The following is a 22,386-nucleotide window of genomic DNA, read 5'->3' as shown; positions in this document are numbered from 1 at the left end:
GTTCACCTACATTAGGGTTTTGGGTATCACAACTGATCCACATGTCATTCCTTTATATGTTTATAATAAATTATTAGCAAGAGAGATTTCCTACCATACCATGGGAAAAGGCCTGAATAAAGTTCTCAAAGATGGCAAGAAGTCATTATGGCCCTCTTTCCCTATCAAGTGCGGTTATTTTGCTTTAACAAATTTTGTTCATGCTACTAAAGATTCAGCACATATGGAAGCCCTAAGGCTTCATACATTGCCTAAGAGTCAATTTGATCCAAACAAAGTGGCATATAATGTCACTACTAGAGTAAAGCTCAAGCCATACAACCATGAGGAAAACTATTTTGAAGACTTGTTACAGTCGGTTGTATCCTTCGAACAAGCATTCGAATTGGAAAAGGCGAATCTGAAACCTGAAGATTTTCAAAGCTTTTAGGAAGTCAGAAATGAGAGGCTTGAAGTGATCCCAATGCATTTGTTAAAGCCTCAGGATAACCCTACACCAAGTGTCACTATTGATAGTGAAGGTCCCAGTTCTCGAGTAGACTCTCAGGTAAACACTGAAAAGACACCGGACACAGGGAAACCCCAAGACGCAGATAACACAGTTGAGTCCAGCATGAAGTCATCTAAGAAACAAGTGATGAGCACCCCGACTACAAAGATCAGTTCAAAGGTCAAAGGCAGTAGTTTGGAGCAGGAGTGGGATCATTTTAATCAGAAATTGCAAGGCACTCCCAAAGCAACAAATACCCAAGAAACAGTGGAATGTAAAACTCCTATGCACGTTGATAGGGATACAGAGCCCAAGTCTATCGGTGAGTAGTCCAAGCTTATGGAGGAACAAGTGACAACGTCCCAGTATACTAAATTAATCCTTGCTCTATCCACATCAGAAATTGTTTTGAAAGTAACTGAAATACCTCCACTTGATGTGTTCACAAGGCTGTAGTAAGAAGGAAGATAAAAGGAAAAGGGTAGACACACCCGAATTCCCACCCAGAAACGAGCCAATGGATGTTGTTTGGAAGGACATTCCTTTCAATCTGGCCGAGAACTTGACTAGACTATCACAGTTCACAAGAGCATATGCATCGGCCACTATGGACAAGGCTACTAAAGTCTCTACTTTGTTAAGGGAAAAAGAGGAGAGGATTGCACAACTCGAACAACAGCTTGAAGTAGAGAAAGAAAGTGTAAACAGGCAAGTGGCTGAGCAGCTCGCACAATTGCAGCAAGACATGGAGGTCCTGAAAATAAGCCATGAAGCCGATATATCAGCCAAAAACATGCAACTCCAAGAAATGCAGCAAGCCATGGAAAAATACAAGGATGTTCCCACTACTGAGGAGTTTATTAAAGAGGCACTGGAATTAAACTCCCTTCTGGTGAAACAACAGGAGTATTTCTGCCAAAAGATGTTACACATTACTCCCTATCTGATTACTAGCGACCAGCTGACAAATAAGTCAATCGACGAGAGAACTGAGTTTAATGATTTAAACACTAGAATCTATGAGTTCATCAAATGGAAGGAAACAAAAGATGAAAGGAAAGCCAATCTACCCGAGATTGAGGAAACTCATAAAGGAATTCTCTTCACGGATTGGGATGCGAGAATCAAATAGGCCGAGCTAGTAGTCGCAAGGGCAGCCGGGGTATCAGAATATCATTAAGGTAGTGAATCACACACTTTTTGCCACTAACCTCATTAAAGAAGGCAATCTGAAAGAAATTCTCGATTTAAATGCTCTGTATAAAAGCTGGCAAGAAAAGGTGAGGACTCAAAGAGAGGCAATTACAAAATTGACCAAGACCAAATGGGAGTCATATTGGCAATATCTCGTTAAGCCACACAGCCAAATTATGAATCTCAATTTTTCCCTTCATACGACTCAACGGATGTTTCCACCTCTCACCGATGCAATTTTCACAGGACAACTTTGGACACATTTCGGGGCACCTCCTCAAATTCAACCGATGACTGATATATGCGATTTGAAGGACAAGTTGGCAAACAGCAAGTCATCCTCTTAGTTCTGTTCATTCAGCCTCTTTTCATTTTTGGAGTTAGTTACCTAGTTAGGAGGAAGGTTGTTTGAAACCTCCTCAAATTTTGTATAATATATTCTTGCACATTAGTTAGAATAGTATTTATACCCTTCTCGTGCATTTAGAAAGGGTATAGAATTTTATCAAAACATTTGCAAAGAATGCACTATTGTAAGTTTGTGAATTCTTTGGTGAAATTATGAAACATGATCATTTCTTTTAGATATCAGACTACTTTCCTTTGTTGATGCACTATTGTATTCTTGGGAGACAATTTGATTTGAAGAAAGAAGTTGGTCTATGTCATTTGTCAAATGAGTAGGACTTCACACATATGGTACTATTATCTTGTATGATTGATTCTATTTACATTTAATTAGTGGCAAAACTTTACTTTCACGAATTGTATGTGAGATTTATTGTTTCTGTTAAGCGTTAATTGCACTTTTGTATATTGCCTAGCTAAAATTGCCTAGCTGATATTGTGATTTTCATATATAACTCATCATATATGCAATATATTTTATAAATTTCTTTGACTAACTATATAGTCAAAGGAATTATCTTTATACGTTATCATCTCTATTTAGTTATGTTCAATCTTTATTATCACATGTTAAGCAGATATCCTTGTAGATCGCATACCGCACATGAATACCCAGGTTTATATTAGAATAAGTTAGTTAGAGAATTGCATCATAGAATAAGTCATTTAGATTATCATTATTCTATTGAAAACACTCATGAACCACCCACTCTCATCTTAAAACCCACACTGGGAAATTGGTCCCATGATCCCCAGTCGAAACCACCACTTTAAATGAAAAGGGAGTTGTCTTAAGGTTCAGACCAGGTGGTTATCCCTCATGTTTCAGCAGCATAATTCTGAGACCGCAAAACAAGGATGGAACCTACATCAAAGGGACGTTAAGACTGCTTTCTTTCATGGATCACTTAAGGAGGAAGTCTATTTGGAACAACCTCAGGGGTTCGAGGTACAAGATCCAAAGACACACGTATGAAGGTTGAATAAATCCCTCTATGGGTTAAAGCGAGCCCCTAGGGCTTGGTATGAGAGGATTGATAGTTATCTTATGAAGCTGGGATTTATGAGGAGCGCTGTTGATCCTAACTTATACTTCAAGGTTGAAAAGGACAAGCCTCTCATTTTGGTCCTTTATGTGGATGATCTATTTCTTACAGTTACAGAACATCCCATTTATCAATGCAAGAGGGAGTTGGATTTCGAGTTCGAGATGAAGGACCTAGGTCTGATGCACTATTTCCTAGGCTTAGAGTTTTGGCAAAATCCAAGTGAGAATTTCCTTTCTCAAGGAAAACACATTGTGAAGTTTCTCGAGAGATGTGGGATGGTGGATTGCAAGTCTGTGTCTACTCTGATGGAACTCATCTTCAAGAAGCTATGTAGAAGTGTTGTTGGGCTCGAATTAGCCAACCCTTCTGAATATCGACAACTTGTGGGGGCCATGATGTTCTTGGTAAACTCTCGTCCTGACATATGCTTCATTGTGAACACATTGAGTCAAATTATGGTAGAGCCTCATCACATACATTGGATTAATGCTAATAATATCTTGAGATATCTCCATGGCACAATAAACTATGAACTGAGATACACTGCCAGGAATTTGAGCCTAAATGTATATATTGATGCTAACTTTGTTGGTAGTATGGTGGATTGCAAGACCATGTCTAGATGTTTCTTCTCATTGGGGTCTGCCTCAATTTATTGGATGAGCAGGAAGCAAAAATCAGTTTCTCTAAGAACGCTAAGGCTGAATACATTGTAGCTAGTATGACCTGTTTTGAAGCTATTTGGTTGAGGAATCTCTTTAGTGAGTTATTTAAGCATGTGTTGGATATCACAGTGATCTTCTGCGAAAACCAAAGTGGGATTTGTCTTTCAAAGAGTCATGTGCTCCATGACCACTCCAAGCACATTGATATCAGGTACCACTTTATTTGGGATATGGTATAATGGGAAGCAATAACACTCCAACACATCAGGACCGATGAACAAGTTGCAGACATCCTCACGAAACCTTAGGTAAGGTAAAATTCTTAGCCTTTTGAGAGAGGCTTTGACTCATGGAAACACCCCCTATGAGGGTCCTGCTTGAGTTAAACATTGAGCTCTGGGGCTCTTGGGGGCTTGGGGTACTTCTTTGAGCTATGAGTGACCATAGGGTGAGTGGTTCACCTTCCCCTATTGGTGCGCTATGTACAGGGTGAGTCGTTCAAATTCCCCTGTGATACCCCATGAGGGTTGACTGTGTGTAGGGTGAGTGGTTCACCTTACCCTACAATTGACATATGCATGGGATGAGAATATCACCTTCTCCTATGGCATATGAGAAAGACGTGTGATTCACCTTCTCGTACTGATGCCTAGGCATACATCCTATCCATGTAGTCTGGGAATCATGGGAAGTACCTCTCATCTGGCCAATGAGTTGGGAAACATGGATAGGGACCATAGCACTACCAATGGATGCATCATGTATTGTTGTACTCCCTATGTCTAGGATGCATGGTTTTCAATAACTTAATTGGGATCAAGACTAACTTTTGTCAGTGGAGAGTGGTAAGGTCTTGTGACTCACTCTTGATCAATTCTTCTTCATTATTCATATCAATGTTCAATAGGGTAGATATGATATGAGATATAGAGATGGTACAAGATGACAGGATGGCATGATGATCGATGATGGATGGATTGGCAGGTGGAATTTTCCTTAGTTGAGAGGGAGTGTTAAAATTGGAAACTAGGTCCAAATTCCACCTTAGAACAACTCATTTGATTTATATGATGATTGCATTAAATTCCTCTTTTCGAGAGGACCAAAATTGATATAAATGTCATCTAATTTGGACAAGAAGAAGAGTTATTTTGAATTTATGCCCACAGATGTGCAAATTTTTTAGGTTGGCCACATCATCATGTAGGCTCATGAAGCCCAATGGACATGTCTCTTCACCCTCAATGACTTGTATAAATACAAGTGACCTCTCACCTCATTTGGCATCATCATCACTCACACATTCTCTCTCCTTCTCTCATTGGTTTGTACAACATTGGGCATTCTCTATCTCTCCCACGTGTGGAAAAACAGGTTGAATTACAGGACAAGATTGCAGGGCTAAAAATCTTAGAAATTTATGTAGTTTGACCAATGTTGACTTTCACTTTTTGGTCATTGTTTGACTTCAATTTTTAGGGTGGATTTTTGTATCAGCATACCACATTTTTGGGCATAGGAACTGAGGCAAAAGGAGGATTTTGACCTGCGTTAACCATAAGTCTGTTTGACCGCAGGCTGACCAAGTTTAACCGCATATTTTATGATTGTTTTGGGATAAATTTGACCACTACTGGAGGCCGAGTTTGACTACCTTTGACTGAGCTTCAAAGGATAAGTTTGATTGATGTGTTGAGCATCTTTGAATTTTTGATTAGGGCTGATTTGGTTGTTTTTGACTGGGACAACATTGCAGAACTTTGACATGGTTGTTTTGATCATCTATTGGCAAGTCAATTTTGACTTTTTGTACTCTATCTCTTTGTTGAACATTTGATATAATGATAAGAAGAATTGATCAAAGGGTTTTCCCCACATTGGGTTTTTGGGATAAATTTTACCACTGCTGGAGGCTGAGTTTGACTACCTTTGACAGAGCTTCAAAGGATAAGTTTGATTGTTGTGTTGACCATCTTTGAATTTCTGATTAGCTCTGATTTGGTTGTTGTTGACTGGGACAACATTGCAGAACTTTGACAGGGTTATTTTGATCATCTATTGGCAAGTCAATTTTGACTTTTTGTACTCTCTCTCTTTGTTGAACATTTGATATAATAATAAGAAGAATTGATCAAAGGGTTTTCCCCACATTGGGTTTTTCCCTCGCATCTACCAAATCTGGTGTCCTCTTATCTTGTCTTGTCTTCTGAATTTTTGTTTCATGTTCTATCTACTATTATTGTCAATGTGATTAATGGTTAATGTGATTTCTATTGAAAAACTAAATTGGAAATTTTCATTGGGCTTCTAAAGGAACATTGAAGTAATTGTGCTAAGCATAGAACATACCATTTTTATTTAAATTTAACATGGAGAGAAGAGAATGTTGGAGGGTAAGAGTATCCTACATCGGTGAGAATGGTTACAACTATGCAGGAAAAGCGCAGTTGTAGGAAAGGGTGTGTATTGTTTGCAATGCTTTGTTTCCCATGATAAAGGTAAGGATGTTGAGGATGCATAAGTCTTGAAGAGGTATCTGATTTTGCAGCAGTTTCATGATGTATTTCCAACAGAGATTTCCAAGTTTCCTCCTCACAGGGAAGTGTACTTTTCTATTGAGTTGGTACCAGTGGTAGCACTAGCATCAAAGGCACATTACAAGATGAGAACTCTAAAGTTAGTGCAATTGAAGTTTCAATTGAAGGAAATGGTTGACAAGTGATACATTAGGCCAATTGTATCGCCTTGGGGTGCACCAGTGTTGTTTGTGAAGAAGAAGGATAGTACTCTTAGTTTGTGTACTGATTACAAGCAGTTGAACAAGGTGACAATCAAGAACAAGTAATCATTTTTGAGGATTAATGACTTGTTTGATCAATTGAAGGGAGTAGCAGTGTTATCGAAGATTTATTTGATATAAGGATATCATCAAGTATGCATCAAAGAAAAGGAAATTTAAAAGGGTGCTTTCCGGACCAGGTATGGGCATTATGATTTTGTTGTGTTTCATTTTGGTTTGACTAATGCTCCAACTACTTTAATTTGTTTGATGAATAGAGTGTTGCATCCTTATCTAGACAAGCTTGTGATTGTATTCATTGATTATATATTGATATACTCTAATAATTAAGAAGATCATGCTTAACACTTAACATCATTATTGAGATTTCTAAGAGAGAATTAACTGTATGCCAAGATTAGTAGTGCAGTTCCTTTCAGACAACATTTCATTACACAGGACATGTTGTTTCCAAGGAAGGCATAGTGGTGAACCCGAAAAATATTAGAGCTATCATGGAGTGGGAAACTCCTAGGAATGTGGATGAGGTTAGATTATTCATGAGTTTAGTATGTTATTACAGGAGGTTCATCAGGAACTTCTCATGGATTGCCTATCATATTACATATTTGTAGAGGAAAGGGAAGAAATTTGAATAGACAGAGGAATGTGCAGCAAGTTTTGAGCAGTTGAATCAGTTATTTACAAACACTTCAATTCTAAAAATTGCAGATCCAAATAAAGAGTTCATGGTATGTTCAGAAGCTTGCAAGAGAGGGCTTTGTGGAGTCCTGATGCAGGAGGGATAGGTAGTATGCTACGAATCAAGGAAACTGAATGAGCATGAGCAAAATTATGTGATGTGTGATCTTGAGCTGGCAGTGATCATTCATGCATTGAATATGTGGAGGCACTATCTTCTCGGCAAGAGGTTTGTGTTGATGAGTGATCATAGTGGACTAAGATATTTGTTTGACCAACCTAATCTGAATGACAGGAAATATATATGGTTGGCTACACTCAGTGAGTTTGACTTCGAGATCAGGTACATTAAGGGTAAGGAGAACAAGGTTGTAGATTCTCTTAGTAGAAGAGTGCAGGTAAATCACATAGCAGATATGACAGGGACGAGCAGCTTAAGAACAGTTTACAACAGCAGGGTACAAGTGATCAGTATGTGGATTATCATCTCAAGGCATATGGTTTGGTGAGATTTAAGGACAGGATCTATGTGTTGTACAACAATGAGCTCAAGAAGCTTATCTTGAGGGAATTTCATGTCAAGCTGTATTTTGGTCACCCGTGATATTAGAAGACTCTGATAGTTGTGAAGAAGTTTTATTATTGGATGAATTTGAAGAAAGAGGTAGCTGATTTTGTCGCAAGGCATTTGGATTTTCAATAGCTAAAAGCATAGTGTAAGCATCCAAGTGGTTTACTGCAGCCGATTCTGATTTCAAAATGGAAATGGGAGGTCGTTTCCATGGAACTCAATACAAGCTTGTCGAGGACATCTAGACAACATGATTCCATCATGGGTGTGGCTGATAGGTTAACCAAGGTAGCTCACTTCATTCCAGTGAAGCTTACAACACGTTTACAAATTTGGCTAGTGAGGTAGCACAGGTCTTCATCAGGGAGATAGTGATATTGCATGGTATTCCTAAGAAGATTATGTCATAAAGAGATCTTAAGTTCACTTCCAGGTTTTGGAAGGAGTTATTTGCAGGTTTGGGTACATAGTTCATTTTTAGCACAACTAATCATCCACATACAGATGGACAGACAGAGAGGGTTAACAAGATTCTAGAGGATATGTTGAGTATGTATGTTATGCGCCATCGGAGGAGGTGGGAGGAGTATATTCCACTGGTTGAATTTTCTTACAACAATGGGTATCAGTAGTCACTAAGGATGAGTTTATTTGAGCCACTTTATGGGTGAAGTTGTATTAGTCCCATTAGCTGGAGTGATCTAATGAATAGGGTACTTATTGGACAGGACATGTTGGCATAAGTGAAATAGGAAATTCAGGTTATCAAGAAGAAACTAAAGGCATCACAGGGTAGGCAGAAGAGTTATATAGATCAACATAGGGTTTTTAAGGAGTTTCAAGTTGGGGAGCACTTGTACTTGCGCATCAAGCCCAAGAAGAGATCCTTGAGGATTGGGTCATGTGTTAAGTTGGCACCTTAATATTGCAGGCCTTTCAAGATATTTAAGATGATTGGACCAGTGGCCTAAAGACTTGCATTGTCACCGACAGTGAAAGTCCATGATGGTTTCCATGTTTCATTGCTTAAGAGATATGTGAAAGATGTTGATCATGTGATTGACTAGTTTATATTGTAGGAGGAGCCAGAAGGGTAATTCCAGCCGGAACCTCAGTTCATATTGTAGCAGAAACAACTCATGCTTTGGAGCAGAGGAATCAAGCAAGTTAAATTGTGGTGGAAGCACTTTGGGCCCGATGAAGCTACATGGGATATGGTTGATCAAGTGTGGGCTATGTATCCTTCATTATTTGTCGATGAAGGCAAATGAGTCTTTGGTATATGTACATGTCTATGTATGGTTGTTATTGTAAATACCACAATGAGTTGTTTTATAAAGCTCCAATAATCGATATGGTTGTCATGTTGTCATGTTGATTTTTCTTTTCAGTAGGTTGTTGATTGTAAATGCTGCATCGAGCTAATTTATAAAGCTCCATGGTCAATATGCTTTGGTCCTAAGTGGCCTTGTTGGTCATAGGTGTCATAGAACACTGAGGGTGGTGTTCCCCTAAGGGGGAGGGGTTTGTAATAGCCCCAGGTTAAAGTTCATGAAATAAAAGTTAATAAAGGAAAAATAAGACCAAGGTAATAGGACACATATTAAAAGATGAATGTTGTGAAAAATATCCTAGTGGGTGTCACTTTTGGTTTATTATGGCTAAGGAAATTCGTAAAGTCATTGGCAAAGGAAAAGAGGCATTAATTGGCATTTTATTTATGAAAATAAAGGAAAATAGGGGAAAAGGGAGTTTAATGGTCACATATTTGCATGTGAGGAAAATTGAAGAAAAAATAATGGAAATGAAGAAATAGAGTCCTCAATAATAAAAATGCTTCTAAGGATCAGTTCACAACTTTTGTTGGTTTACCTTTTGTCAGATCAGTTTTGGAGCTCTCTATATTCTCTCATACTATTTCACTCTTAGAGAATTCTTGGAGCAATCTAACATTGGAGAAAGAAAGCAAAGGAAGGACAAGGAAAGAAAAGAAAAAATAAGGAAGGTTGGAACAAGCAGCTTCAGCGGGAATACTTGCAGCTAACAGGTTGCATGTGTGATTTCCTAGCTAGGTTGTGAATGCATGGCACATGCATTTGTGTATTTGGTTCTCTTTTTTTCATTAGCATGGGTTTTACTGGGTGTGATAGTGGTTTCAGCCTTTCCTTTCTATTTCTGGATATAAATGGTGTGATGGGGTTCTTTTGTGTGGTTGAGCTTCGGATTATCGAAAGGTTTCAGAACTAGGTGAGGTGGTCTCAGGAAAATTCCCAAGGGTTGGGGGTGGAGGTGGCTTAATATTTAGAAAACCCTCGATAAGTGGGTGGAGAGAGGAAAATTCCTTAAGGTATTGGTGAAGAAACTCTGAGGTATCCAAACATTTTTTGGGCATTGTGATCTCTTGTCCGCATTTGGTGAGATCACGGTATCCTAAGGGTGGAGGTAGTTTAATCTCTGGGAAGCCCTGGTTGCTTATGTTTTGGTTTTCTTATGTGATCTCTTAAATGGTTTTTGTGATATCGTGGGAGTGTGAAAGTGGAGGTGTCTAATCTCTAGGAAGCCCTGGTTGTTTATGTCTTGAGTTCCCACATTTATGCTTCGAATATGGAACGAGGTTGATTGGTTGAAAGAAAGATTTGGTTCAACTCAATCTATGGTCAGGTGGTACGTGGAAGTCCCTCACTTGGTTGGCTTTTGCATATGTTAATAAGAGTTCTTTCCCTATTATATTCTATGAGTACTTCTACTTGTTATTATCTAGCTTTAATGGTTGTTCTATCATGGTTATTATTCTAGTTATATGATGGTTATAAGCATGGTTCCATAATAGGTTCTAGCTATGGCTCTTGGTATTATTTTATTAGTTGATAAATGTTTAATTAATGAATGAACTAACGAATGTTATTGCAACTATTATGGGAGGTAATATACCTTCTTAGTGATTATTAGATAAGTTTCTGACCCCTATGTTCAGATATGCATTCATGACTTGTAGATTACATGTTCATCATATGTTTGACGAAATGACTGTCATGGTCAGCCTTGGTTAGGTCATGTCCTTGATAAATTTTTGCATGAATGATTTTTCCTGATGTTATTTATCATTTTGGGAAGTCTCATTGAGTTCTGGGCATCGGTCTGGAAGCTAGCCTAAAATGTCAGCTCAGAATCTGGGACTGCACCCTCTAAACTGGAAGTTTTGGGCGATAACCGCACCCTTATAGGCTTATGCATGTTGTTGGAGGGGCTATAACTACATGGTGACCTTGTCATGCATGCGTTTGTGGGACTAGGTCACTTAAAAATCAATCCAACTCAGGGTTTGGGCACTTGGAGTGTTTGTTTAGCTCTTCGGTGTCTTGTAGCTCCCGAGGAAGGTCAGTAAAGTTCTAGTTTGTCGACTCCACTTCCTTAATTGTACTTAGGAGGTTGGTTCATGTTATAGTAGCCCTCAATTCATATTTACCCCAGTAGGTCAGTTAAAGTGGGTAAATGTGGTAGGGGGGTTACATTATATAAGAACTCCTTGAGTACGATGTAGTGGAGGACATTAAGAAGAATAGAGCCAATATTTCCATATTTTAATTAATGAAATTAAAGTAGAAAATAAATTATTTGCTAAGAGCTCTAGATGCTGCTAATAAGCATGCCCCTACTTCCAAACAGTCTCGTGCTACTAAAGATAAAGGGGAAATTACTCTAGCCTCTTATTCTGATAAAAATAAACAAGTTAGTACTAAAACCATTCTAATAGGTGAGAAATAAAATTCTCATACTCCCCCATTCTTACTAAATTTTGATATATTTAATAAAAATATAAATAACTACTTGGTTGATCCTAGAGCCTCTTCCAATATCGTGCCCTATTAACTATGCCTAAATATCAATGCTCAGCCCTAGAATTCAACTTTCTAGATCAAACAACTAGATAGATCAAAAGTAAAGGTATTCAGAGAACTCAAAAATATCCTTATTAGATAATTATCTAATCCCAAAGTAAACCAGACCATACATATATTAATTTCCAATATACCTATATCCTACAGTCTACTGCTCAGTCGAGTCTGGTCTGAAAAAATAGATGGATATTTCACTACTGATTAGTCTCATCTCTGGCCTCCACACAATGGTAATCCCAATCAAATAAAATTAGAATAGGAAAAACACATGAAACATACAAAGACCGATATTAATGATGACAATGAATCTGTCATGTTCACTAATGCTATAATCGACGACTATTATATTGATTCTTTCTTTGGGAATTTTGTTGCAGATACTTCACTTTATCTTCAGTCCATTGTTCAATCAAATATTGAGAAATTTTCTTAAGATGATTCTTCAAGATGTGTAAATATTGAATATAATTTTGTAGATAAGCAAGTTTTATTATTATTCTTTGATGGTTCCAAATCTAATGATGGTGTTGGAGTATGATATATATTACGAAGTCCTACTAGAGATAGAGCTATGATTTCTTATGGACTCGAGTTCCAATGTACAGATAATGTACCTGAATATGAGGCTCTAATATAGGGTTTAAAAAAGACCATTGGCATGCAAAAACATTACCTTAAGGTATTTGGGGATTCAGAGCTAATCGTCATACAGGTACAAAATATTATTCATTGTGTTTCCAATAACTTAAAGAATTACCAAAAAATCATCCTTGCCCTAATCTCTCATTTTTCTAATTTCAATATAAATGCAATCCCCAGAGCACAAAACCCTGGTGCAAATCTCTTAGATAATGTTACCTTTAAACTTAATTCCTCAAGGGGAATTTTATCCAGATAGATTTTCCATTGAGTTTCTTTTTAGGCCTTCAGTGCCTAACAACATAACTAACTAAAGGGTATTCAATGATGGAGAAGATATCCTAAATTTACTTAATTCAAAAAAACATATTTAAATTATGTCATTGATGAATAAATCCATGACAAAGATCTCAATCATCCATCCTTATATGGAAATTCCAAATCAGAAAATGTTATTCCCAAATCGATAGTTAAGTTAGATGATTTGTATGATTTTAAAGATAATTTTAAGGAACCACCAAACTATAAAAAAATAGATATTCTTTGTAGTATGAGGTGAAAAAATTATGGTTATAACCAAACCCCTAGAATGTTAACCTCGGTGTACGATGTTCACCCTCTTAGCAAACTGCATTCATCTAATTATTAAGACAATATAAAAATGTATTTTCTTGGTCTTATAATGATTTGAAAACTTATGATACTTCCATAATCCAACATAATATTCCTTTGTTTCCTAACTCAAAGCCCATCCAATATAAACTGAGGAAAATCCATCCAAATTTAGAACCCAAAATTAAAGAGGAGTTAAACAAACTTCCCTAAGCAAAAATAATTTTCCCAATTAGACATTCCAAATGGGTTTTCAAGCTAGTTACAGTGAGGAAGAAAAATGGAGATATAATAATTTGAATCGCTTTCAAAAACATAAATAAGGCTTCTAAAAACATATAATTTTATTATTCCCCCTTTGGAACAAATACTAAAATCTATATTTGGATCCAAAACTATGTCATTTTTATATGAGTTTTTCGGTTACAACCAAGTACTAGTTTCTTTTGTTGACCAATTATTTATTCTTACTGCAATATGCCAATTGGTTTTCTTAATGTGCGTGCCAAAGTTCAAAGAGCAATGGATATAACCTTTAGAGGGATAGTCAATAGGTCAATAGTTGTCTATTTGGATCATGTAATTGTATATTCTAAGAATAGGTCTGATCATATCCATCAACTTAAGCAACTTTTTGATAGATGTAGAAAATATGGGATTTCTCTAAACCCTGAGAAGTTCTTTTTTGCATTAAATGAAGGGAAAATTCTTGGATTTATTGTCTCTAAAATGAGAATTGCAATTGAACCTTCCAGGTTCAAATCCCCTTTTCCTCACAATAAAAAGTACATGCAATCCTTCTTGGAGCATATCAACATTGTAAGGCATTTTGTACCTATATTTTCTCAAATTGTAGCTCTCTTACAAAGTATGATCAAGAAAAATGTTGTATTTAAATGGAAATATTTAGAAAAAGGATCCTTCAAGTCAATAACAGAAGCTAGCATACAAGCTCTTACCTTATATCACCAAATTTTAACAAGGAGTTTTCCCTTTACATATTTGTAGTTGATTTACCTTGTGTAGTTGTGCTCACACAAAAAAATGATCAGAATATCAAAGTTTCCATTTATTTCATGAGAATTACAATTCAAGGAGTTAAGTTAAACTATTTCGATGTTGAAAAACATGCTTATGTCATTTTTAAAGAAATCAATCATTTCAAACCATTGTTACTTAAATGCAATACTAGGGTCATTGTTCCAATATCCATCATTTAGAAATTTGCTAGTCCAAAGAGATTTAGGTGAGAAAAGTGCACATTGGGTAACATCACTTCAAGAATATTACCTAGATATGAGACCTTCAAAAAGCATTAGAAGTCAAGCAGTTTTCAGGTTGGTCATTGAATCTATAGATTCAAAATCTAATAAATCCCAAGAGGATCAGGACAAAAAAATAAATAGCAAGAAGTACAACAAGTAAACACTATTATCGATTCATGGTATTCATATATGTTTTACTTTTCATCTCATGGATTTTCCCCTCCTCATTTATAACCTAAGAAAAGGAGAGCTTTAAGACTCAAATTCGGGCAGTGCCAATTAATAATTGGAATGTTGTTCTGTAAAAATTATGAATCAATTTTACTTGGGTGTCTTGAAAAAGATTAAGCTAACAAAGTGTTATTTGATTTACATGATGAAAATACATGTGGTCTTTTTGGTGGTGACGCCACTGCTCATAAAAATTACATGCAAGATATTACTGACCAACCATGTTTAAAGACACCCACGCATATGCTAGAAAGTGCAATATTTTCTAGACTTCAGATGCAAGAGAGAGGAAACTTTACGCCACTGCTCATAAAAATTACATGCAAGATATTACTGACCAACCATGTTTAAAGACACCCACGCATATGCTAGAAAGTGCAATATTTTCTAGACTTCAGATGCAAGAGAGAGGAAACTTTCTTTTCCAATTCATCCAAACATCATTGAATAACCTTTTGATCAATGGGGGTTGGATGTTATTAGTGAGATCACTTCTAACTCTTCCAAATAGCATAAGTAAAATTTGAAAGATAGATTATTTCACCAAATGGGTGGAGGCTATAGCTTTAAAAATGTAAGTTTGGAGTAGATAATATCCTTCATCGGACAATTCATTATTACTAGGTTTGGTCTCCTAAGCACATTAATTTTTTCTAATGCTACCTATTTTTCATCTTCACAGCTTACTGATTTCACTTTACATAAGGGTATAAAACTTAAATAGTATGCCAATTATTACCCACAAGGGAATGGTCTGCCAGAATCCATTAACAAAAACCTTTTTAAGATCATTAAGAAAACCATTATGGATAACCAAAGGAATTGGCACAAATCCTCGGTCAATGCCTTATGGGCTAATAGAGTGAGTTACAAGGTCTCAATAGGTAAATCAACATTCTTCCTTGTTTATGGTAGGGAAGGTTTCCTTCCACCAAACGAAGCCTTACCATCACTCCAATTAACTCAATTGGTATAGGAAGAACTCTATTCCAAAATGCAGCAACGCATTGAGGGATCTGTTGGACATTGGATAAACCAACACTCCCACTATGTTTCACGACATGGACTAACCCCCTCTCGTGGATCCTTATCTTTGGCAATGTGATCCTTAATTAACACCTGCAGGTTATGGTCTAATGGAAATTGTGATTCCCAGCAAGTGGTATCAGATTGTAGGTCATGAGTTCGATAGACATATGGCTCGTGTTAGGTAGGAGCTTGTTGGAAATTGGATAAACCAATGCTCCCAATGTGTTTAGCAACATGGACTAACTTCCTCTCATGGATCCTTATATCTAGCGATGCGATCGTTGACTAACACCTGTGGATTTTGGTCTAACGACATTAGTGATTTCCAACAAAATCATAGAAATTAAAAGAAATCAGGGTGAAAGCTAAACAAACCCTCGCCAATCACCAAAACACTATCAAGAAGTGGTTTGATAACCGCTCAGTTAATAACAAAAAAATTGATATCGGAGATCTTGTTCTAAAATGGGACAAAGCCCATGAGGAAAAGGTTAAACATACTAAATTCCAAAAACTCTGGCTTAGCCCTTTTCAAATCATTCAAAATGTTGGCCCTTCTACTTTTATCATAGAATCATTAAATGGGGAGAAAGAAACTCTTTCTGTGAATGACTAAATACTTAAAAAATATTTTTCTTGAATTCGCATGGAAGAACCCCTGTAAATATGTACATAGTTTCATGTACTTTATTTCTTTGTAAATAAACCTTCCTTGTATTTTTTGTACATCATGGATATTGTTAACCACTATGATTTGGTTACACAAAGAACATAACCTTATCATATATCTGTACAGGAAATTTATTTTAGCTTAAATATGAATTATCTATTTTAATTGAATAACATATAATTATGACTAATGAAGCTTTATGTTTATTTATTATTAATGTTTAATATTCATATGTAGAGAAAATGTTTTAAATACCACTCTTCATGAGAATACCATTCACTTCACAAACAAAAATGTGTAACTACTAGGAATGGTTGAGGCCAAGGATCTCAAGGAAAGAATTTATATATTTTGATGATGCATTGCATTAAAATAACTATTGTATCACCCAACTTCCTATCCATGTATAAAACCATTGTGTTTATGGACACACACTGGCAGCGGGTCAGTGTACGCATGATAGTAAGGCACCTTTATCGAGGCTATAAGAACTCGCAGGAAGTGAAGCAATGTTGGGTCACAAGAAAGATGAGTTGAATCTATTGCACTCACATCTTTCTATATAAAGTTTCGTCGTCTTGTACCAATCTTAACCAAACTCCAACATAGTTGCCCTATAAAGAAAAATTAACTGCATTAATTTGTTCTCTTGAAAACTGGTTTCTAAAATATAAGTACTAGAAATGAATTCTTCTATACATAGCAATTAGGCATTTAAAGCAAAAAAAAAACATATTTATATGTCAAAATTGCTAAATAACTTCCTATTTCTATTAATTCTTATGTATCCTTCTTTTCATAATGACAAAGATAATTGCTTCACGCAGTTTGTATCCAATTATTGTAGAAAACAACAACCCCCATTTTTCTTGAGTAAATTAATGGGGACCCTTCATTTCCTAAAATTTCATTTTTATCCCTATAACTAAGTTTTCTATGTAATTACTCTTTATGCCTTAGTAATCAAAGCATTTTTGTAAATGTACAAACTCCTCTCTAAACCAAGACTCTAATGTTTCCCCTTAAGACTCTCGATGTAAAAAAAGTTAAGATTTGACTGGTATTCACCCCTCACTTGAAATGAATATCTTTTGTTGTTGGACCATCGCCCGTCAACAATGGATGCTTAAGGTTTAAAATATCCCAAGACCGAGAAGTCCAGTAACATAAACATTAGAAAATAATTTTATATTCACATCAATTAACATAACATATGTATGTATGCTAAACCACCACCCTTTGACCAAATTAGTTGATGTTCAAAACATCCTCAAGATGGGTGATCCAATAAACAAAAATAGCACGAAACATATTTCTTAGTGCCACTAGATGGGTTAAGTTCATCTGTTGGAACACCGGCAACCGGAAGGAATATATCACATAGCTTGGAACCTCAGATCAGTCGATGGCCTGGTGAGAAAACTGTGCTCACACGTCTTAACCTTGTCTCATATGTCCCTCATGCATGTGGAAACCATGTGGTACTTACGTCCCAAATGATATGTCATGACAGATCAATTAATTGGGTTGCACAATAAAACCATCCTTATTCAATCCTCAATGACCTAGTTATTAAATTTAATCAGGTTTGAGGTGGTCGTAAGTTCTCGGTAATCAGATATTAGTGTATTTTCGAATTTGAATGTGTCAATGAATAACTTGCAGTAGTGTCCTCTCTCCCTATAACAAATGAAGTCATCCAGCACATGCTTAAAACTAGGTCTCCCTAATGAGTTTTTACGATCTCAATTTACTCAAATATTTATTTATATGTAAGGTTTTTTTATCAGTCATTTAAGGATATTGTTGATAATGTGATTGTTTCCTCTGTACGTTCTCATTCCTAATACTAAAAGCAATATCAAGTTCAGCAATGGGAAAGAAAGTGTGGAAGTAGAAACAAGTTCAGTAAGGTGAGGACCCAAGTACAAAGAAACCTAATTCCAACATGTTTCCAGATACTATGTATAAGTTGTACAATAGAAGTAAATACTGGTATGAGATTTATCAAATTTTCAAGGAAGAGATTGTTGCATAATTTGAACTAGAAGACGATGACAATTACGTCCCTCACAAAACTTTCAGGTACATTTCCAAATCTCGAGTGAATAAAATTGTTGCACAGCCTAAGATGGCACCCTACACAAACATGGTGCACGAGGCCCTAGACCAAGTGGACCTAAAAAAAGATATTGATTTTCAACAATCAGAGAGTTGTCATTGGCTCCTTTAGGTTTAAATACCTCTAAGTAATGTATAAACCTTTTTTCTCCTAATTTTTTTTTTTCTAATTTTGAATTCCTCAAAATCTTTCATCAAGAAGAGTGTGCCCAGTATGCTCTCTGATTGTTGACTATTCCTTTTACTTCATCTTACTAGTTGAAGGATAGTGGCACTTATGGGAAGAAAAGGATAGTCAAATATCTGAATTTAACCATCCACCTTTTTTATTTGTGCATATAAATGTTTTGAGTGAAGAAGATAGTGTGGCATATAAATTTTCATGAAGGTTAATAATTTTCATTATGAATATAATGAGCCTAGTGGACAAATCTTTAATATTATTTGTGACTAAAGTTTTTGGGAATACCTCTCATTATCAGGATGGGCGATATAGTCTTTTTTCATGTAGAAGAAAATAGGCGAAGGACAAAATCAATCAAATTTAATCTCTTTTAGGGGCTTTGATTTATTTATAGAATACAACATATGGGCCTCCCATTTTTAGTGATGTTAAGCGGTGGAGAATGTAATTCCATTTTTTTTTAAATGAAATTTTGATATAGACAAAGATACATATATGTAACATGGAAAGTTACCTCAAATGGTTCGACTTGCCTTGTCATAGACATACTAGCCAACAAGGTCATGAGGTTGAACCCAACTAGGTCCTGCATGGTTAAGCATACATGTTCTACACCAACAATGTTTATCTCGAGCACAATTGATAGAATGTTGGAAAAAGTATACCTAGAAGTAAGGATTTTGACATCTCTTTAACATAATCACGTGTAAAAAGCATTCATTTTGAATGTAATATTTAAACATTGGGTGGTATGTAAACAAATATTGAAATGCCTCATTCATTAGTATTATTTAGAAAAGTTACCAAAGCTAAAGAAGAAGGTGTATAGAAAGCAGTGAGGAAATAAATCATGCACGTATTACATTATAAATTCACAATGAATTATAAATCCCTTTTACTTTATAGAAGAAAAAGTATGATATTTATGCATTTTGTGTTCCATTTATGAAGATTTTTTATAAACAAACTCAAAACCAGAAAGATCATGGACATAGGAAATTACCAAACTTTTTTACTTCATGATAATTTATGCGTTTTGTGCACAATTTGTGAATTTGTTTTCTAAAATAACTCATATTTGAGCTAGAAAGACCACCAAAAAAAAGTTAAAATATATGTAATAAGATTTGCCTCCAATTTTGACTAATATTACTCCTCTTTTTGAACAATATTATAGATAAGCTAATTTTGATAAGATAAATCATTTGTTTTTTTTCATCATGCACCTTTGGTGAGAAGCATTCTACTTACTTGAGGGTGTTGATAAATTCTGTAGATCACAAACCAAGTGGATGAGAACATATTAGAGGCCATCATTAGAAAATATATACAATGGTGTGCACTTGTGATAAACATTTAGTTATTTATTTATAAATATGATATTGTACCCATGCCTTGTGTGAAACTCAATTATATATTCCTAGAAAATATGGTAGTAATATTACCAATGAGCACTACTACAAAAATGCCAAAAGAAATTCAAGTCAAATTAAACCTTAGTGGAATAATTCTATGAAACTCTTAGAAGGAGAGTGTTTATGACACTAATGTGAAAATACATATCCTTCAACAAACATTATCTAATGAAGTCAAAGGGAAAATACACTATGACTATACACACATTCACACCACATTTTCCAAATCATATACAATGTGACCACTTGGATATAGTTCCAAATTCTTATATATTCGAACCCCTATGTTTTCAAATGAACCAGTGGAGTCAATACCAATTAAGTTTTCCATTTTGTAATGTATCTTATCGAAGAAAATGTGTATTAAGGAGGACTAAATAATTCTCCAACACTAACCAACAATAGTATAAATCCAAGATAAATGGTAAAGTGTCTTAATCTGTCAAGAAAGTGAAAAAATTATTATTTGTAAATCTAGACCACAACATGATTTCTCTAAAAGGCATGCCCTGGAAAACTATCATTCATTTTACAAATAGAAATTTATAGGATAAAACCACACTATAAAGTGGATAATCACTCATCTCTTTTACATAAGATAATTTATAGAATTTTCTCAAATTTTCAAGTTACAAATTGTAATTTATAGGATAAAACCACATTATAAGGTGGATAATCACCCATTTATTTTACATAAGAGAATTTATAGCAATTTCTCATCTTTTTCATGAAGAGGGATGTGGTTATTGAGGTATACATAAATCCTTCTATTTTTGTAATCCAAATGGGTTGATCTGACTTCCACATTCAATCTTTGAAGAGGGATGTGGTTGTTGGGTCTCCAAAATGTTATTCATTTCACCCTCTTTTCATTCACTTTGCTTTAGAATTTGTCATATTCTAGAACTCCTTAACTATTTATTAAGACCATCTTCATAATTAAATATGCATTTAGACACATTATTTTCCAATACATTTATTTTGGTATTTTGAGTGAATTTATGGTTAAAAATTATAAAAGTAACATGTATTTGCTTATATATAAAAGTTGGATGAGTTTTTGATGTGTGTAGGCATATTTGAAGATTCCAGGACAGTCATATTTGGCCTCTAAGTCTCAAATTCGAATTTCTTCTTCAAACTCTTGAAGTTTTGAGAAAGATTTGAGATCATTGATCAAGCACATTTCATGGAGAAGAGCCATGGAAATTATCATAAGTGTCTCCTATCAAAGTTATGAGAGTTATGATAGGATATGAAGCGATGCTAATTTCTAAATGTCAACACATGGTTGTAACCACATGACATATAGGTGGATCTAGGAGAGATTTGTGGATGTACATTTATGAATTAGTTATCTTAGTTTTTTTATAAATAGGAGTGCCTTCTCCTCTCAAAATGTGTAAAAAAGTTTGGGAGTTATGCTCATGATTCAATGTAGAGTTCTAGATGTTAAATATTGGCACTATGCTTATGATTCATGTAATGAATATTAGTGTAGTTCACTTTGATATGGTTGTGCCTTTGTTTGGTGTTTGATCAAGAGTTTTTGCAATTTTCCACTTCTCATGCACTTTGGGATGGCCACCTAATGAGTATGGGATGTATTCTAATGTTTTGTTTTATTTAGTTTCTTTATGTTAACTTTAAGTCTTTTGATTAGATGCATTGTTTACATTATTTCATGTTCATTCCATTTATATTCTTTTGCGGGTTAAGCGTTATTGCTCACATTTCATAGATTCATTGCTTTTCAATATGTTTGATAAATATTCATGAATTATTCTAATTTGACAATGCACATATTAGTAATTTCAATTGATCTCTCACTGCTTTCAGAATAGGTTTCCTTTAAACTTCATAGTTTAAGAACTCAATGGTTTCTTAGTATAGGATTTGTTGCTTTCTAGATTAAAATTACTTTCAAGTCTTTACTTTCCAATCATTAGAATAGATTTACTTTCCCGTGGATAAGATGTATTTACTTTTTTGTTGATAAAGATAGATTTACTTTCATGTCATTAGAATAGATTTATTTTCATGTCAATAGAGTAAGTTTACTTTCATGTCAATTGTCATTCCATTTCATAGATTAAAATATTTCTTTCCAAGTTCCAAATTTGAGACTTTTGAAAAAGAAAGTGTGTCCATTGTCATTTTAGACATTTTTCGCGAATAGGTTTTATTTCAGTTTTTCCATTTCTTTCAATAGATTAAGATTCTCTTTTGAAATTTAAAGTTGATTCCTAGCATATATTGTGCAAGTATACTTTACAAGTTCATGAACCTCAGGTTTGAAAATTTAATGACAAGTAATTTAACTAACAATTAAATTACCCAATAGTGGTTATTGAAGTATACATAAATCCTTCTATTTGTGTAAATCCAAGTGGGTTAATATTACTTCCACATTCAATCTTGTCAAATGGAATCTAGATTAATTGTATTAAGTTTATATGTTTC

The sequence above is a fragment of the Pinus tabuliformis genome, chromosome 8 (assembly GCF_031772625.1).
Source record: "Pinus tabuliformis cultivar Carrire ecotype Pingquan chromosome 8, CPIR1, whole genome shotgun sequence".
NCBI classification, from domain to species: Eukaryota; Viridiplantae; Streptophyta; class Pinopsida; order Pinales; family Pinaceae; genus Pinus; species Pinus tabuliformis.
This window is presented reverse-complemented; position numbering follows the sequence as displayed.